Source organism: Triticum urartu, chromosome 3, assembly GCF_003073215.2.
Source record: "Triticum urartu cultivar G1812 chromosome 3, Tu2.1, whole genome shotgun sequence".
NCBI classification, from domain to species: Eukaryota; Viridiplantae; Streptophyta; class Magnoliopsida; order Poales; family Poaceae; genus Triticum; species Triticum urartu.
This window is the reverse complement of record NC_053024.1, coordinates 715,767,436-715,784,525: the sequence shown is the minus strand read 5'-3', so window position 1 is coordinate 715,784,525 and position 17,090 is coordinate 715,767,436. Positions and strand designations below refer to the sequence as shown.

Genomic DNA, 17,090 nt, shown 5'->3' with positions numbered 1-17,090 from the left:
CCACTATGGATCCGCTCCCATCTCCCTACGAGAACGCCATCGATAGCACTCACGCTTATCTTGCGCATTTTAGAGTATCCACTTTCACTTGTCTATGAACGATGCAAGGGGTCCAAGTTTCCATATCCGAGGAATCCGGCTATTTGAATAGATAATGATAACCTTGCAGGGGTGTACTTCTTCACACACGCTCTCGCCACTTACCACCATGTACACGTCGTGTACCTCGGCAACCTTCAAGCGAAAGCCTGGCAAGGGAATCGGCCACGACCTGACTAACCACACGCGTCTCTCGTCCAGGTTTATCGCCTATTCGGGTTCCATCCGCAAGGAGATCCGGCCGGGGTGTCGCTCACGGCCCCAAACGATGTGAGCAGGGTTCCCAAGCCCACCATCCGGGTGCCACTTGGTACACCGTGCCATTGTGCCTAGTCTGTCCAAAGCCCACCTGTACCGGGTGCCACTTGGTAGACTACTAACACTACCTACAAACACCAGAAACTAGTTGCAACTCCTGGACAGAGATCAGGTTGATTAATAAGTCGAGAGAGCTTGGAGCGCTCGGAGCCCAATGTGTGGTAGTAACTGTTCATGGATCACAAACACATAACTCAGTTCCTGAGGACAGCTGCAATGAGACAACCCACCATGTACTCCTACATGGCCTCTCACCGCTACCTTTACCAAATCGTGTTCACCACTTAGCTCTCAACAGTAGGACATGTTCACAACTTTCCAATTCATCCCCAATGAATCAGACCTGACACAACTCTAAGCAATAGCAGGCATGACAAACAAGCATGAATGAGTAGGCACATCAAGGCTCAAACAACTCCTACTCATGCTAGTGGGTTTCACCTATTTAATGTGGCAATGACAGGTCATGCAGAGGAAAGGGGTTCAACTACCGCAGCATGTAACAGTTGAATCGTTGTTGTCCTAATGCAGTAAAAGAGAGCAGGAGCGAGAGAATGGGATTGTATCGGAATGAATAAGGGGGTTTTGCTTGCCTGGCACTTCTGAAGATAGTATAGTTCTTCATCGGCATCATCGAACTCATCGTCGAAACGTACGTCTACCGAGGGGGAACAAATACCGACAACAGAGAGGAAACACAATCAATGCAATGCACAATATGATGCATGATCATGACATGGCTATATGCTGTGATTTGGGCTAATGCAACAGGAAGTCATTTTGGTTGAAGTGGAATTCAAAGCTAGATCAAATTCCAACTCCAAATCTATTATCAAATTTGTCCTAATCATGTTTCATCCTAAACAGTGAGGTTAACTTGCATGCACTACGGGAAACAACTAATTTGCCGTCAGGAGTCGTCTTTGCCGTCAGCTTTTCGTCGGGCAGACGGCAAAGAAAGGGTTTGCCGTCATCGGCAGACGGCAAAGAAAAACTGACGGCAAAATAAACTTTGCCGTCTGTGAAAAAATACAAACGACAAATAGCTCACTTTGCCGTCTGCAACAAAAATCACAGACGACAAAGCATCTATGTCGTCTGTGTTTGTTTCGGTAGACGGCAAAGAATCTTTGCCGTCTGTGTTTTTTGCAGATGGCAAATTGAGCTCTTTGCCGTCTGTATTTGTTTCCGCAGATGGCAAGGAAGAAGGACACTACACGGATCGAGCACACGGATTGATGACTTGGCATCATCTTAGACACACATCTCAGCCCACTCAGGACCGTCGTGCGCGCCCATCCCATCCCAACCCACCCCACGACGCACGCGCCCCCACCCACGAGGCCACGCCCGTACCTGCCCGGCTGCCCCACCCACGATTCCCTCCTTCTCCCCTGTGCTCCCTCATCTCTCATTCTCTCCATCTCCACGAGCATTAGCACGCCGCCGTGCCATCCCTCCTTCTCCCCCGTGCCAGCACCCTCCTCCCTCCTTCTCCCCTGAGCAGCCATACGCTGCCGGCCAACGCCACCCGCCCGTCCGGCGCCCCCGGCCAGCGCCGCCCGCCCGTCCGGCGCCCCCGTCCAGCGCCCCCGTCCAGCGCCCTCTTGTCCCCGAGCAGCCATGTGCCGTGGACAGTGCCGGCGAGCCCCGTCCGTCCGCCGCCACACCCAGCGCCCTCCCGCCCATCCGTCTGCCACACCGCCAGCGCCGCGTGAAGCTCTACCTCGCCAGCTCGACCTCACCGGTCGGCCGTGCACACCCCAGCTCCTCCGGCCGCGCACCCGAACCCGTCCACATCCAGAATTTCGGTTTTTTTGATTTTTACCGGTCCTGGACAAAATGGGCGAATTCGGTTTTTTTGAAAAATTTTGGATGAAAATCATAAAACAAAATTTGAATTTTGGGATGAAAAATGAACGAAAAATGAGCGAAATTTGCCTAAATTTTTGAAATACAACAGAACAAATGAGTATTCATAACTTTTACCAAAATATGCATGTAAAAATCAAACAGCTGAATCTATTCCTCAAATCACTACATATCAGACTGAACATCAACACTCCAGTTGCAACCATTCAGGCAATAGCATAGTGGATCAATTCAGAGAGCAGCAACCATTAGAAAAGCAACATGATTGTCCAGATTAACATGTGACTTAATAGTTCAGATACTAAGAGTAACATGCGACTTAATAGTTCTACCAAGAGTCATAACGAACACCCATAATAGTTCAGAATTACAGTCCATGATGAATTTAACACGGCATTCGAAGTTCAATTATGCCGACCCCAAAATACAAAAGAAAGTTCAATTTAGCTTCCTGTTCTTCAACTCTTCAGTCTTGCACCAAAAGTATTGAGTCGAACAAAGACCTTCACTTCGGACTTCCTGTTCATCCACCTGTTAGTCTTCATCAAACCAAAAGCTCTTTTGCTCCCATGCCGCTTAACCTTGCAATTAAAGCATTGTGAATTATATAAACATTACAAGTAGATGGCAGAAACAACAACTCAATGATGGCAGCCGCAATTGGAACAACATATAAAATCATATGGGCAGAAACAATGTGAATTATATAAATATTACAAGTAGATGGCAGAAACAACTCATGGATGACAGCCCAAATTAATACAACATATAAATTCAGATGGACTAAAACATTGTGAATTATATAAACATTACAAGTAGATGGCAGCAACAACTCATAGATGGCAGCCCCAATTGAAACACCATATAGAATCATATGGACTAAAGCATTGTGAATTATATAAACATCAAGTTGATGGCAGAAACAACAATTAATAGATGGCAACCCCAATTGAAACAACATATAAAATCATATGGACTAAAGCAAACATCACATGTTTATGACAGAATATAAGAAAGTGCATAAATGGGAAATTATTGATGTCATCACAAGGAACTTACTTGTCAATTGTAAAGGCTGGTGAACTCCTTGACCTTCTTGGCTTGCCTAACCCATTCAGATCTACGGTTCACCAAACTACCATCACTTGTTACCTCAACATTGTTTCCAACTTGGCTTGCTAAATCCTTTTCAACTTGCATTGGCGAATCTCCTCCATCAGATTGACTTGCACCATCATCACGGCTATCATCATCATTAATTTCCAGGTCCAGCTCCTCATTCTCTTCATCATCATCCTCACTATCATGGTAGTCATCCTCTTCTTCCTCTACCCTCTTTCTTTTCCTGCCATTATCCTTCCTTGCAAGACGAGACACTTTCCTACTTGAGTTAAGCAAACGTATTTTCTCAAACACGGCGCTAGCAGCATCAACTCCATCCAAGATTGCATGCTCCTCCTCCTCATTCAACCATTCCATCATAGGATTTGTTGCATCAAACATGGCTGTATCCATCATCCTTGCACATGCATCAACTTCCTTCTGCTTATCATTCTCTCTCACCGGGTCTTCTTCTTCTTCAGCATGTATCTTCAAAATGTGAAAACAAAATCAGTGAATGACAACGAAGTATAAAGAATAAAATGGATAAAGTCGCTATGTATAAAACAATGCTTATTAGACAGCAGCCTTTACTCTAAACATTGCTAAGTAAACATCAACATTTACTTTAAATAACAACCTAATAACAGTCTTTAATAAATAGTAGCATTTACTTAGTAAACAACAACCTTTATTTCAAACAATGCTTAGGAAACAACAGTATGCAGGTGAATCATGGCATATGGGTGAATAATGGCATATGGGCAAAACACATTTCATACCTTCAAGTTATAGCACACAGATACAAGCTTGTGCAGCTTGCCATATAGAAGATAGTTTCTTTGCTTCGTGTGGACCAAAGCAAAAGCGCTCCAATTCCTCTCACAGCCACTTGACGAAACACATTGTGATACAATCCTCAAGGCACACTTCTGCAGATTAGGAACTTCCCCTCCAAATTGGAACCACCACTCAGCTACCAAGTTAAAACAAAATTAACATAGTGAGATGAACTGAGTTGCAAAACTGGGGTAATAGAGAATATTACAAGTGGGGTAATTGGAACTTACTTGGTGACATTTTCTCTGCAGAGGAACGTGCCAACCTTGAGCCAAACCTCCCACGACATTCCCTGTAAGTGCTGACTTCATCAATAGCCAAAACAGCGGTCTTAGGGTCTGCAATCTTCTCAATGGCATCTGTTAGTGCAAGAGCATAGTCCATCATCTTGCACATGTTGATCTGATAATGTGTGTAAGGATCAAGGACAGCAGCTGCAAGGAGAAGGGAGAACAAAAGAAGTTAAAACCATAAAAAGAGAGCATCATAATACAAATTTAGTTAGTTTTGTAACTACCTGTAACCAATAGTGTGCCTTCTTGCATAGCATCGATCCTCTTGGACACCTTGCTCATGACTCTATGAAACATTTGTGATCCACCACCAAGATGACTTTCCAACTTTTGTATGGCTGTCATCATACTCTTCTTGAATCCAGATAGGGTGCATCTCTTTTGTGTATCAGCATATCTAAGGGCTTTGTAGAGTGGCTCTAGCACAGCAAGAACCCACTCTAAAGTTGCCCACCACATATTACTAGATAGCAGCTCTTCAGCGAACACATAATCAGCAACACCGTTCCAAGTACTTCCCTTCCAATCATCGGACACCATCCATTTCCTAAACTCATCTTTCTTACAATGGAAACTCTCCAAGAACATGAACACCGTTCCAAACCGGGTCGCATTCGGTTTTATGAGTTCACCACCAATGTTCTTTTTCATGCTATCATGTAGGTTATTGTGATTGTAGAAAAATCTACAGATCTGCTTAGTACTTTTAACTATCACGTCAATCTCACAAAACTTAGCAACATCCTTAAGCATGAGGTTAACAGTGTGGGAAGCACATGGCTGCCAAACAATATGACTAAACTCTAGTTGTTCTACCAGAGTTTTACATGCTTTCTTGTAATTTGACCCATTATCAGTTATGATTTGAACAACATTCTCAGAACCTATCTCTTCCACAACGACCTTTCTGATCTCTCTATAGATAAACTCTGCCAATTAATTGCAAGTAAACTTTTGTTTGAAACAAAAATGAAGCGAGTAATAACAGAAATAAGCATGAATAAACAGAAATAACAGAAATAAGCATGAATAAATAATATCATGTAAAAAGATTAGAAAAGGCATAATAGACACATTTAACCATGAATAAACAAACATAACAGATTTTCAACCATGAATAGACAAACATAACAGATTTTCAACTCTAAATGCACAATAAATGCATCATACCATCATGTAGAAAACTAACAAGGCATGGCTAGTCAGAATTAACAATGAATGGACATGCGTAAACGTAGTTTCAATCATTAGAAAACTAACCTGCAGTCTGAGTTTGACCAGAAGCATCAATGGATTTATGAAAGAACATCCGTGCATTGCAATACACCATGAAATTGATGAGACTCATACCAGTAGGCCCTGTCCATGAGTCACACATCACAGTTACACCATAGTTCCTCCAGTCTTGCTTGAACATGTTCAAGCACTGCTCAGCTTCTTCATAATTCTTGTCCAAATATATCCCATCAATCTCCTTGGCAGTTGGAACAGGAGCTGGGCCAAGGTTTTGAGTTATCTTGACAGCCGCACGAAAATAGGGACAATTTGCTTTCAGACCAGCAATGTCATTAGCATGAAAAAACTTTGCCCAAGCTTGGCCAAGTACATCTTTTGACTCAACATTCAAAGCAGTGTTGATCTTTGGCTGCATTGATACTTTGTTGCTTGACAATTCCTTGTCAAAGTATGCTGTGATACTCTGTTTCCCAAGAGACACACGAACACCACTGCCACTCCTACGCCTCCTCTCAACTGCGCGAGAGACATTCTTGTCTCTTAGTGTCTCCCGAAGTGTGGCCTGAATCTCTTCCTCGTCATCTTCAATATTTATCACCCCTTCTCCATGGTACTGAAGGAAATATGCCCTAGAGGCAATAATAAAGTTATTATTTATTTCCTTATATCATGATAAATGTTTATTATTCATGCTAGAATTGTATTAACCGGAAACATAATACATGTGCGAATACATAGACAAACAGAGTGTCACTAGTATGCCTCTACTTGACTAGCTCGTTAATCAAGGATGGTTATGTTTCCTAACCATGGACAAAGAGTTGTCATTTGATTAACGGTATCACATCATTAGTTGAATGATCTGATTGACATGACCCATTCCATTAGCTTAGCTCCCGATCGTTTAGTATGTTGCTATTACTTTCTTCATGACTTATACATGTTCCTATGACTATGAGATTATGTAACTCCCGTGTGCCGGAGGAACACTTTGTGTGCTACCAAACGTCACAACGTAACTGGGTGATTATAAAGGTGCTCTACAGGTGTCTCCAAAGGTACATGTTGGGTTGATGTATTTCGAGATTAGGATTTGTCACTCCGATCGTTGGAGAGGTATCTCTGGGCCCTCTCGGTAATGCACATCACTTAAGCCTTGCAAGCATTGCAACTTAATGAGTTAGTTGCGGGATGATGTATTTACGAAATGAGTAAAGAGACTTGTCGGTAACGAGATTGAACTAGGTATTGGATACCGATGATCGAATATCGGGCAAGTAACATACCGATGACAAAGGGAACAATGTATGTTGTTATGCGGTCTGACCGATAAAAGATCTCCGTAGAATATGTAGGAACCAATATGGGCATCCAGGTCCCGCTATTGGTTATTGACCGGAGACGTGTCTCGGTCATGTCTACATTGTTCTCGAACCCATAGGGTCCGCACGCTTAAGGTTTCGATGACAGTTATATTATGAGTTTATGTGTTTTGGTGTACCGAAGGTTGTTCGGAGTCCCGGATGTGATCACGGACATGACGAGGAGTCTCGAAATGGTCGAGACATAAAGATTGATATATTGGAATCCTATGTTTGGATATTGGAAGTGTTCCGGGTGAAATCGGGATTTTACCGGAGTACCGGGAGGTTACCGGAACCCCCCGGGAGATATATGGGCCTTAGTGGGCCTTAGTGGAAGAGAGGAGAGGTAGCCAGAGATGGGCCGCGCGCCCCTTGGTCCGAATAGGACAAGGAGAGGGGGCCGGCCCCCCTTCCTCCTCTCTCTCCTCCGCGAATCCTATTCCAACTAGGATAGGGGGGAGTCCTACTCCCGAAGGGAGTAGGGCTCCTTCTGGCGCGCCTCCTCTTGGTCGGCTGCCCCCCCCTTTGAGCCTTTATATACGGAGGCAGGGGGCATCCCCTAGAGACACAAGTTGATCCACGTGATCATATTCTTAGCCGTGTGCGGTGCCCCCTTCCACCATAATCCTCGATAATATTGTAGCGGTGCTTAGGCGAAGCCCTGCGACGGTAGAACATCAAGATCGTCACCACGCCGTCGTGCTGACGGAACTCTTCCCCGACACTTTGCTGGATCGGAGTCCGGGGATCGTCATCGAGCTGAACGTGTGCTAAAACTCGGAGGTGCCGTAGTTTCGGTGCTTGATCGGTCAGGCCGTGAAGACGTACGACTACATCAACCGCGTTGTGCTAATGCTTCCGCTGTCGGTCTACAAGGGTACGTAGATCACACTCTCCCCTCTCGTTGCTATGCATCACCATGATCTTGCGTGTGCATAGGATTATTTTTGAAATTACTACGTTCCCCAACAGTGGTATCAGAGCCTAGGTTTTATGTGTTGATGTTATATGCACGAGTAGAACACAAGTGAGTTGTGGACGATATAAGTCATACTGCTTACCAGCATGTCATACTTTGGTTCGGCGGTATTGTTGGACGAAGCGGCCCGGACCGACATTACGCGTACGCTTATGCGAGACCGGTTCTCCTGACGTGCTTTGCACATAGGTGGCTTGCGGGTGAAAGTTTCTCCAACTTTAGTTGAACTGAGTGTGCCTACGCCCGGTCCTTGCGAAGGTTAAAACAGCACCAACTTGACAAACTATCGTTGTGGTTTTGATGCGTAGGTAAGATTGGTTCTTGCTAAGCCCGTAGCAGCCACGTAAAACTTGCAACAACAAAGTAGAGGACGTCTAACTTGTTTTTGCAGGGCATGTTGTGATGTGATATGGTCAAGACATGATGCTAAATTTTATTGTATAAGATGATCATGTTTTGTAACCGAGTTATCGGCAACTGGCAGGAGCCATATGGTTGTTGCTTTATTGTATGCAATGCAATCGCGCTGTAATGCTTTACTTTATCACTAAGCGGTAGCGATAGTCGTGGAAGCATAAGATTGGCGAGACGACAACGATGCTACGATGGAGATCAAGGTGTCGCGCCAGTGACGATGGTGATCATGACGGTGCTTCGGAGATGGAGATCACAAGCACAAGATGATGATGGCCATATCATATCACTTATATTGATTGCATGTGATGTTTATCTTTTATGCATCTTATCTTGCTTTGATTGACAGTAGCATTATAAGATAATCTCTCACTAAATTATCAAGAAGTGTTCTCCCTGAGTATGCACCGTTGTGAAAGTTCTTCGTGCTGAGACACCACGTGATGATCGGGTGTGATAGGCTCTACGTTCAAATACAACGGGTGCAAAACAGTTGCACACGCGGAATACTCAGGTTATACTTGACGAGCCAAGCATATACAGATATGGCCTCGGAACATGGAGACCGAAAGGTCGAGCGTGAATCATATAGTAGATATGATCAACATAGTGATGTTCACCAATGAAACTACTCCATCTCACGTGATGATCGGACATGGTTTAGTTGATTTGGATCACGTAATCACTTAGAGGATTAGAGGGATGTCTATCTAAGTGGGAGTTCTTAAGTAATATGATTAATTGAACCTAAATTTATCATGAACTTAGTACCTAATAGTATCTTGCTTATGTATGTTTGATTGTAGATAGATGGCCCGTGTTGTTGTTTCGTTGAATTTTAATGCGTTCCTTGAGAAAGCAAAGTTGAAAGATGATGGTGGCAATTACACGGACTGGGTCCGTAACTTGAGGATTATCCTCATTGCTGCACAGAAGAATTACGTCCTGGAAGCACCGCTGGGTGCCAGGCCTGCTGCTGGAGCAACTCCAGATGTTACGAACGTCTGGCAGAGCAAAGATGATGACTACTCGATAGTTCAGTGTGCCATGCTTTACGGCTTAGAACCGGGACTTCAACGACGTTTTGAACGTCATGGAGCATATGAGATGTTCCAGGAGTTGAAGTTAATATTTCAAGCAAATGCCCGGATTGAGAGATATGAAGTCTCCAATAAGTTCTATAGCTGCAAGATGGAGGAGAACGGTTCTGTCAGTGAGCATATACTCAAAATGTCTGGGTATAATAATCACTTGATTCAAATGGGAGTTAATCTTCCAGATGATTGCGTCATTGATAGAATTCTCCAATCACTGCCACCAAGCTACAAGAGCTTCGTGATGAACTATAATATGAAAGGGATGAATAAGACTATTCCCGAGCTCTTCGCAATGCTAAAAGCTACGGAGGTAGAAATCAAGAAGGAGCATCAAGTGTTGATGGTCAACAAGACCACTAGTTTCAAGAAAAAGGGCAAAGGGAAGAAGAAGGGGAACTTCAAGAAGAACAGCAAGCAAGTTGCTGCTCAAGAGAAGAAACCCAAGTCTGGACCTAAGCCTGAAACTCAGTGCTTCTACTGCAAGCAGACTGGTCACTGGAAGCGGAACTGCCCCAAGTATTTGGCGGATAAGAAGGATGGCAAGGTGAACAAAGGTATATGTGATATACATGTTATTGATGTGTACCTTACTAATGCTCGCAGTAGCACCTGGGTATTTGATACTGGTTCTGTTGCTAATATTTGCAACTCGAAACAGGGACTGCGGATTAAGCGAAGATTGGCTAAGGACGAGGTGACGATGCGCGTGGGAAACGGTTCCAAAGTCGATGTGATCGCGGTCGACACGCTACCTCTACATCTACCTTCGGGATTAATATTAGACCTAAATAATTGTTATTTGGTGCCAGTGTTAAGCATGAACATTATATCTGGATCTTGTTTGATGCGAGATGGTTATTCATTTAAATCAGAGAATAATGGTTGTTCTATTTATATGAGTAATATCTTTTATGGTCATGCACCCTTGAAGAATGGTCTATTCTTATTGAATCTCGATAGTAGTGACACACATATTCATAATGTTGAAGCCAAAAGATGCAGAGTTGATAATGATAGTGCAACTTATTTGTGGCACTGCCGTTTAGGTCATATCGGTGTAAAGCGCATGAAGAAACTCCATACTGATGGACTTTTGGAACCACTTGATTATGAATCACTTGGTACTTGCGAACCGTGCCTCATGGGCAAGATGACTAAAACACCATTCTCCGGTACTATGGAGAGAGCAACAGATTTGTTGGAAACCATACATACAGATGTATGTGGTCCGATGAATATTGAGGCTCGTGGCGGATATCGTTATTTTCTCACCTTCACAGATGACTTAAGCAGATATGGGTATATCTACTTAATGAAACATAAGTCTGAAACATTTGAAAAGTTCAAAGAATTTCAGAGTGAAGTTGAAAATCATCGTAACAAGAAAATAAAGTTTCTACGATCTGATCGTGGAGGAGAATATTTGAGTTACGAGTTTGGTGTACATTTGAAACAATGCGGAATAGTTTCGCAACTCACGCCACCCGGAACACCACAGCGTAATGGTGTGTCCGAACGTCGTAATCGTACTTTACTAGATATGGTGCGATCTATGATGTCTATTACTGATTTACCGCTATCATTTTGGGGTTATGCTTTAGAGACGGCCGCATTCACGTTAAATAGGGCACCATCAAAATCCGTTGAGACGACGCCTTATGAACTATGGTTTGGCAAGAAACCAAAGTTGTCGTTTCTGAAAGTTTGGGGTTGCGATGCTTATGTGAAAAAGCTTCAACCTGATAAGCTCGAACCCAAATCGGAGAAATGTGTCTTCATAGGATATCCAAAGGAGACTATTGGATACACCTTCTATCACAGATCCGAAGGCAAGACTTTTGTTGCTAAGTTCGGAAACTTTCTGGAGAAGGGGTTTCTCTCGAAAGAAGTGAGTGGGAGGAAAGTAGAACTTGACGAGGTAACTGTACCTGCTCCCTTATTGGAAAGTAGTGCATCACAGAAAACTGTTTCTGTGACACCTACACCAATTAGTGAGGAAGCTAATGATAATGATCATGAAACTTCAGAACAAGATACTACTAAACCTCGTAGATCAAGCAGAGTGAGATCTGTGCCAGAGTGGTACGGTAATCCTGTTCTGGAAGTCATGCTGCTAGATCATGATGAACCTATGAACTATGAAGAAGCGATGGTGAGCCCAGATTCCGCAAAATGGCTTGAAGCCATGAAATCTGAGATGGGATCCATGTATGAGAACAAAGTGTGGACTTTGGTTGACTTACCCGATGATCGGCAAGCAATTGAGAATAAATGGATCTTCAAGAAGAAGACTGATGCTGACGGTAATATTACTGTCTACAAAGCTCGACTTGTCGCAAAAGGGTTTCGGCAAGTTCAAGGGGTTGACTACGATGAGACCTTCTCACCCGTAGCGATGCTTAAGTCTGTCCGAATCATGTTAGCAATTGCCGCATTTTACGATTATGAAATTTGGCAGATGGAGGTCAAAACTGCATTCCTGAATGGATTTCTGGAAGAAGAGTTGTATATGATGCAACCGGAAGGTTTTATCGATCCAAAGGGAGCTAACAAAGTGTGCAAGCTCCAGCGATCCATTTATGGACTGGTGCAAGCCTCTCGGAGTTGGAATAAATGCTTTGATAGTGTGATCAAAGCATTTAGTTTTATACAGACATTTGGAGAAGCCTGTATTTACAAGAAAGTGAGTGGGAGCTCTGTAGCGTTTCTGATATTATATGTGGATGACATATTACTGATTGGAAATGATATAGAATTTCTGGATAGCATAAAGGGATACTTGAATAAGAGTTTTTCAATGAAAGACCTCGGTGAAGCTGATTACATATTAGGCATAAAGATCTATAGAGATAGATCAAAACGCTTAATTGGACTTTCACAAAGCACATACCTTGACAAGATTTTGAAGAAGTTCAAAATGGATCAAGCAAAGAAAGGGTTCTTTCCTGTGTTACAAGGTGTGAAGTTGAGTCAAACTCAATGCCCGACCACTGCAGAAGATAGAGAGAAAATGAAAGATGTTCCCTATGCTTCAGCCATAGGCTCTATCATGTATGCAATGCTGTGTACCAGACCTGATGTGTGCCTTGCTATAAGTCTAGCAGGGAGGTATCAAAGTAATCCAGGAGTGGATCACTGGAAAACGGTCAAGAACATCCTGAAGTACCTGAAAAGGACTAAGGATATGTTTCTCATATATGGAGGTGACAAAGAGCTCATCGTAAACGGTTACGTTGATGCAAGCTTTGACACTGATCTGGACGATTCTAAATCGCAAACCGGATACGTGTTTACCTTAAACGGTGGAGCTGTCAATTGGTGCAGTTCTAAACAAAGCGTCGTGGCGGGATCTACATGTGAAGCAGAGTACATAGCTGCTTCGGAAGCAGCAAACGAAGGAGTCTGGATGAAGGAGTTCATATCCGATCTAGGTGTCATACCTAGTGCATCGGGTCCAATGAAAATCTTTTGTGACAATACTGGTGCAATTGCCTTGGTGAAGGAATCCAGATTTCACAAGAGAACCAAGCACATCAAAAGACGCTTCAATTCCATCCGGGATCTAGTCCAGGTGGGAGACATAGAGATTTGCAAGATACGTACGGATCTGAATGTAGCAGACCCATTGACTAAGCCTCTTCCATGAGCAAAACATGATCAGCACCAAGGCTCCATGGGTGTTAGAATCATTATTGTGTAATCTAGATTATTGACTCTAGTGCAAGTGGGAGACTGAAGGAAATATGCCTTAGAGGCAACAATAAAGTTATTATTTATTTCCTTATATCATGATAAAAGTGTATTATTCATGCTAGAATTGTATTAACCGGAAACATAATACATGTGTGAATACATAGACAAACAAAGTGTCACTAGTATGCCTCTACTTGACTAGCTCGTTAATCAAAGATGGTTATGTTTCCTAACCATGGACAAAGAGTTGTCATTTGATTAACGGGATCACATCATTAGTTGAATGATTTGATTGACATGAACCATTCCATTAGCTTAGCACCCGATCGTTTAGTATGTTGCTATTGCTTTCTTCATAACTTATACATGTTCCTATGACTATGAGATTATGTAACTCCCGTGTGCCGGAGGAACACTTTGTGTGCTACCAAACATCACAACATAACTGGGTGATTATAAAGGTGCTCTACAGGTGTCTCCAAAGGTACATGTTGGGTTGACGTATTTCGAGATTAGGATTTGTCACTCCGATTGTCGGAGAGGTATCTCTGGGCCCTCTCGGTAATGCACATCACTTAAGCCTTGCAAGAATTGCAACTAATGAGTTAGTTGCGGGATGATGTATTACGGAACGAGTAAAGAGACTTGCCGGTAACGAGATTGAACTAGGTATTGGATACCGACGATCGAATCTCGGGCAAGTAACATACCGATGACAAAGGGAACAACGTATGTTGTTATGCGGTCTGACCGATAAAAGATCTTCATAGAATATGTAGGAACCAATATGGGCATCGAGGTCCCGCTATTGGTTATTGACCGGAGACGTGTCTCGGTCATGTCTACATTGTTCTCGAACCCGTAGGGTCCGCACGCTTAAGGTTTCGATGACAGTTATATTATGAGTTTATGCGTTTTGATGTACCGAAGGTTGTTTGAAGTCCCGGATGTGATCACGGACATGACGAGGAGTCTCGAAATGGTCGAGACATAAAGATTGATATATTGGAAGCCTATGTTTGGATATCGGAAGTGTTCCGGGTGAAATAGGGATTTTACCGGAGTACCGGGAGGTTACCGGAACCCCCGGGAGATATATGGGCCTTAGTGGGCCTTAGTGGAAGAGAGGAGAGGTAGCCAGAGATGGGCCGCGCGCCCCTCCCCCCCTTGGTCCGAATAGGACAAGGAGAGGGGGCCGGCCCCCCTTCCTCCTCTCTCTCCTCCGCGAATCCTATTCCAACTAGGATAGGGGGGAGTCCTACTCCCGGAGGGAGTAGGACTCCTTCTGGCGCGCCTCCTCTTGGCCGGCCGGCCCCCCCTTTTGAGCCTTTATATACGGAGGCAGGGGCACCCCCTAGAGACACAAGTTGATCCACGTGATCATATTCTTAGCCGTGTGCGGTGGGTGCCCCCTTCCACCATAATCCTCGATAATATTGTAGCGGTGCTAGGCGAAGCCCTGCGACGGTAGAACATCAAGATCGTCACCATCCGTCGTGCTGACGGAACTCTTCCCCGACACTTTGCTGGATCGGAGTCGGGGATCATCATCGAGCTGAACGTGTGCTAAAACTCGAGGTGCCGTAGTAGTTTCGGTGCTTGATCGGTCGGGCCGTGAAGACGTACGACTACATCAACCGCGTTGTGCTAACGCTTCCGCTGTCGGTCTACAAGGGTACGTAGATCACACTCTCCCCTCTCGTTGCTATGCATCACCATGATCTTGCATGTGCGTAGGAATTTTTTTGAAATTACTACGTTCCCCAACAGGTACAACCCTTACATGATATCCCTTTCCAAACGAAATCTGTGATTTTTCTTTTCCCTCTTCCTCTGCATTGAGTCATCCCGGGATTCCCTCATTGCAGCACGAATATTTCATGGAACACTAGGACACTCCCTCACATCACCTGGTATACCTCCAAGGTGCTCCCTAAAGCGGGTTGCACCTCCCCCTCTAGTGATTAGAGGGCAGTACCGACAATCAAATCCCCCACCAAACTTGGGGCCATGGTTCCAAATATAATAGATGTCATTGCTTACAAGCCCTACATATCAAAATTTCAAGAACCATGTTAGCAATGCATCATAATATATAGCTACAATGCACTAAAAAACATTTCAACTCCAACTGCACCATAATACAAAATAAAAACTGAGTAAGGAATAAAAAAGAATGAACCAGGACAGTAATAAGAATTAGCATAATGTTTACAACAGAATAAACAACATTGCAACTCTAAATGCATCATACTATGACTAAAAATTGAGCAAGGAATAAAAAGAACGAACCAGGACAGTAACAAGGATTAGCATGATTTTTGCAACAGAATGAACAACATTCCAACTTTAAATGCATAATAACATCAAGTAAAAAGATAATAAGGCAGAAAAAAGGGAATTGCCACATTTTGTACTCTTAATGCATAACAAAATCAAGTAAAAGCTAACGAACAGAATTAGAACAATTTTAACTTTAAACATAATTGATACATTTTTATTTAAATGTTTCCTCTCTAAAAGTATCACAATATCCATACAAAAAGTTAAGCAAATTAAGAAAATGCAGATCATGGTATTGACCTTTCCAAGTTGTCTCTCTTGGAGTTGAACCATTCCCCATGAGAATGTTATCTTCGTTGTCGGGGTTGACATTTTCCCTGCTTCTAGCTTCACCGATGCTCACCCTATTAACATAGGGCGCACTTCCATCACCTATAAATTCAAGCATGAGAAGCAAGCATGCGATAAAGATCAACTCTATTTGCAAAAAATGGCCATCTATTTTAACAATGGCATGCAACCAAAGTTGAGAAGATATGAAGCAATCTTGTAGTACAAGATATTAGAAACAATGCTACTGAGCAAGCTAGTAAAAGATCCTTCCTAGGTGTGCTATCATCCACACTTGCCTGCGTGTGCTATCATCAACACTTGCTAAATAAGCATGCACGTACAGCTAACTACAGATCATGGCAAGTTAAGCTATCATGCACAATTGTGCTCCTGTATGAAGCAAGTGTGCATGTTGAACCTAGATACAGATCTTCACAAATGAAAAGCTAGCTACAGATCTTGCAAGATGAGCCAGCATACAAAAATGCTAAATAGGTGCATGTACAAGATTAGAGGAACATCGTTACAGTACGTCAGTACCATGTCCAGCTTGCCGGAAACCACCGCGTGCGTCCGGCGTCGGGGCACTGCCCAAGCCCGACTGGATGCGCCGCATGCTGCTGCTCCCATGGAGCCGTTCAACGCCCGAGCCCACCTGCCCCGACATCGAAGTTGTGCGGCCGTGCTCCATGGCGCTGCCACCACCATCCATGGACAGGAAAGAGACTGGGAGGGAGGAGATTGGGAGGGAGGAGATTGGGAGGGAGGGAGACAAGGTGGATGGGAGGAGGCGGCGATGCACCGCGCCCCCGCCTCACTCGCTAGGGTTCCGTTGCCCACAGCCGCCGCTCAGTCGGATGGAGACGGGAAAAGTGAATTTTAGGGTTAGAAGGAGATGAATTCGTGCTTTTATACCACAGGGGGGTTTGTGTGGGCTGTAGTAGACCATGGGCTGGGCTGTGAGTTTAAAAGTGGCCGAAATTTTTGGGCCGGTACACCCTATTACCGGGCCTTAACGAGATGGATGAAAATCGCTGGAATTTCGGTTTTCTCGGACGAAATCCAAAACTTTGCACCCCGAGCTCCTCCTCACCTGCCGGTCCTGCGGTCCGCCTCGCGAGCTCCGCCGCTAGAGCAGCCGAGCACTCCACCGGTTGAGCATCGGCCA

At 43.9% G+C, this 17,090-nt stretch overlaps 1 pseudogene; it reads right to left on the bottom strand.

Moving 5' to 3' along the window:
• Positions 1-4,309: 4,309 nt before the first annotated feature.
• On the bottom strand, positions 4,310-16,634 carry LOC125547271 (annotated as a pseudogene).
• Between the last annotated feature and the right edge of the window lie 456 nt (positions 16,635-17,090).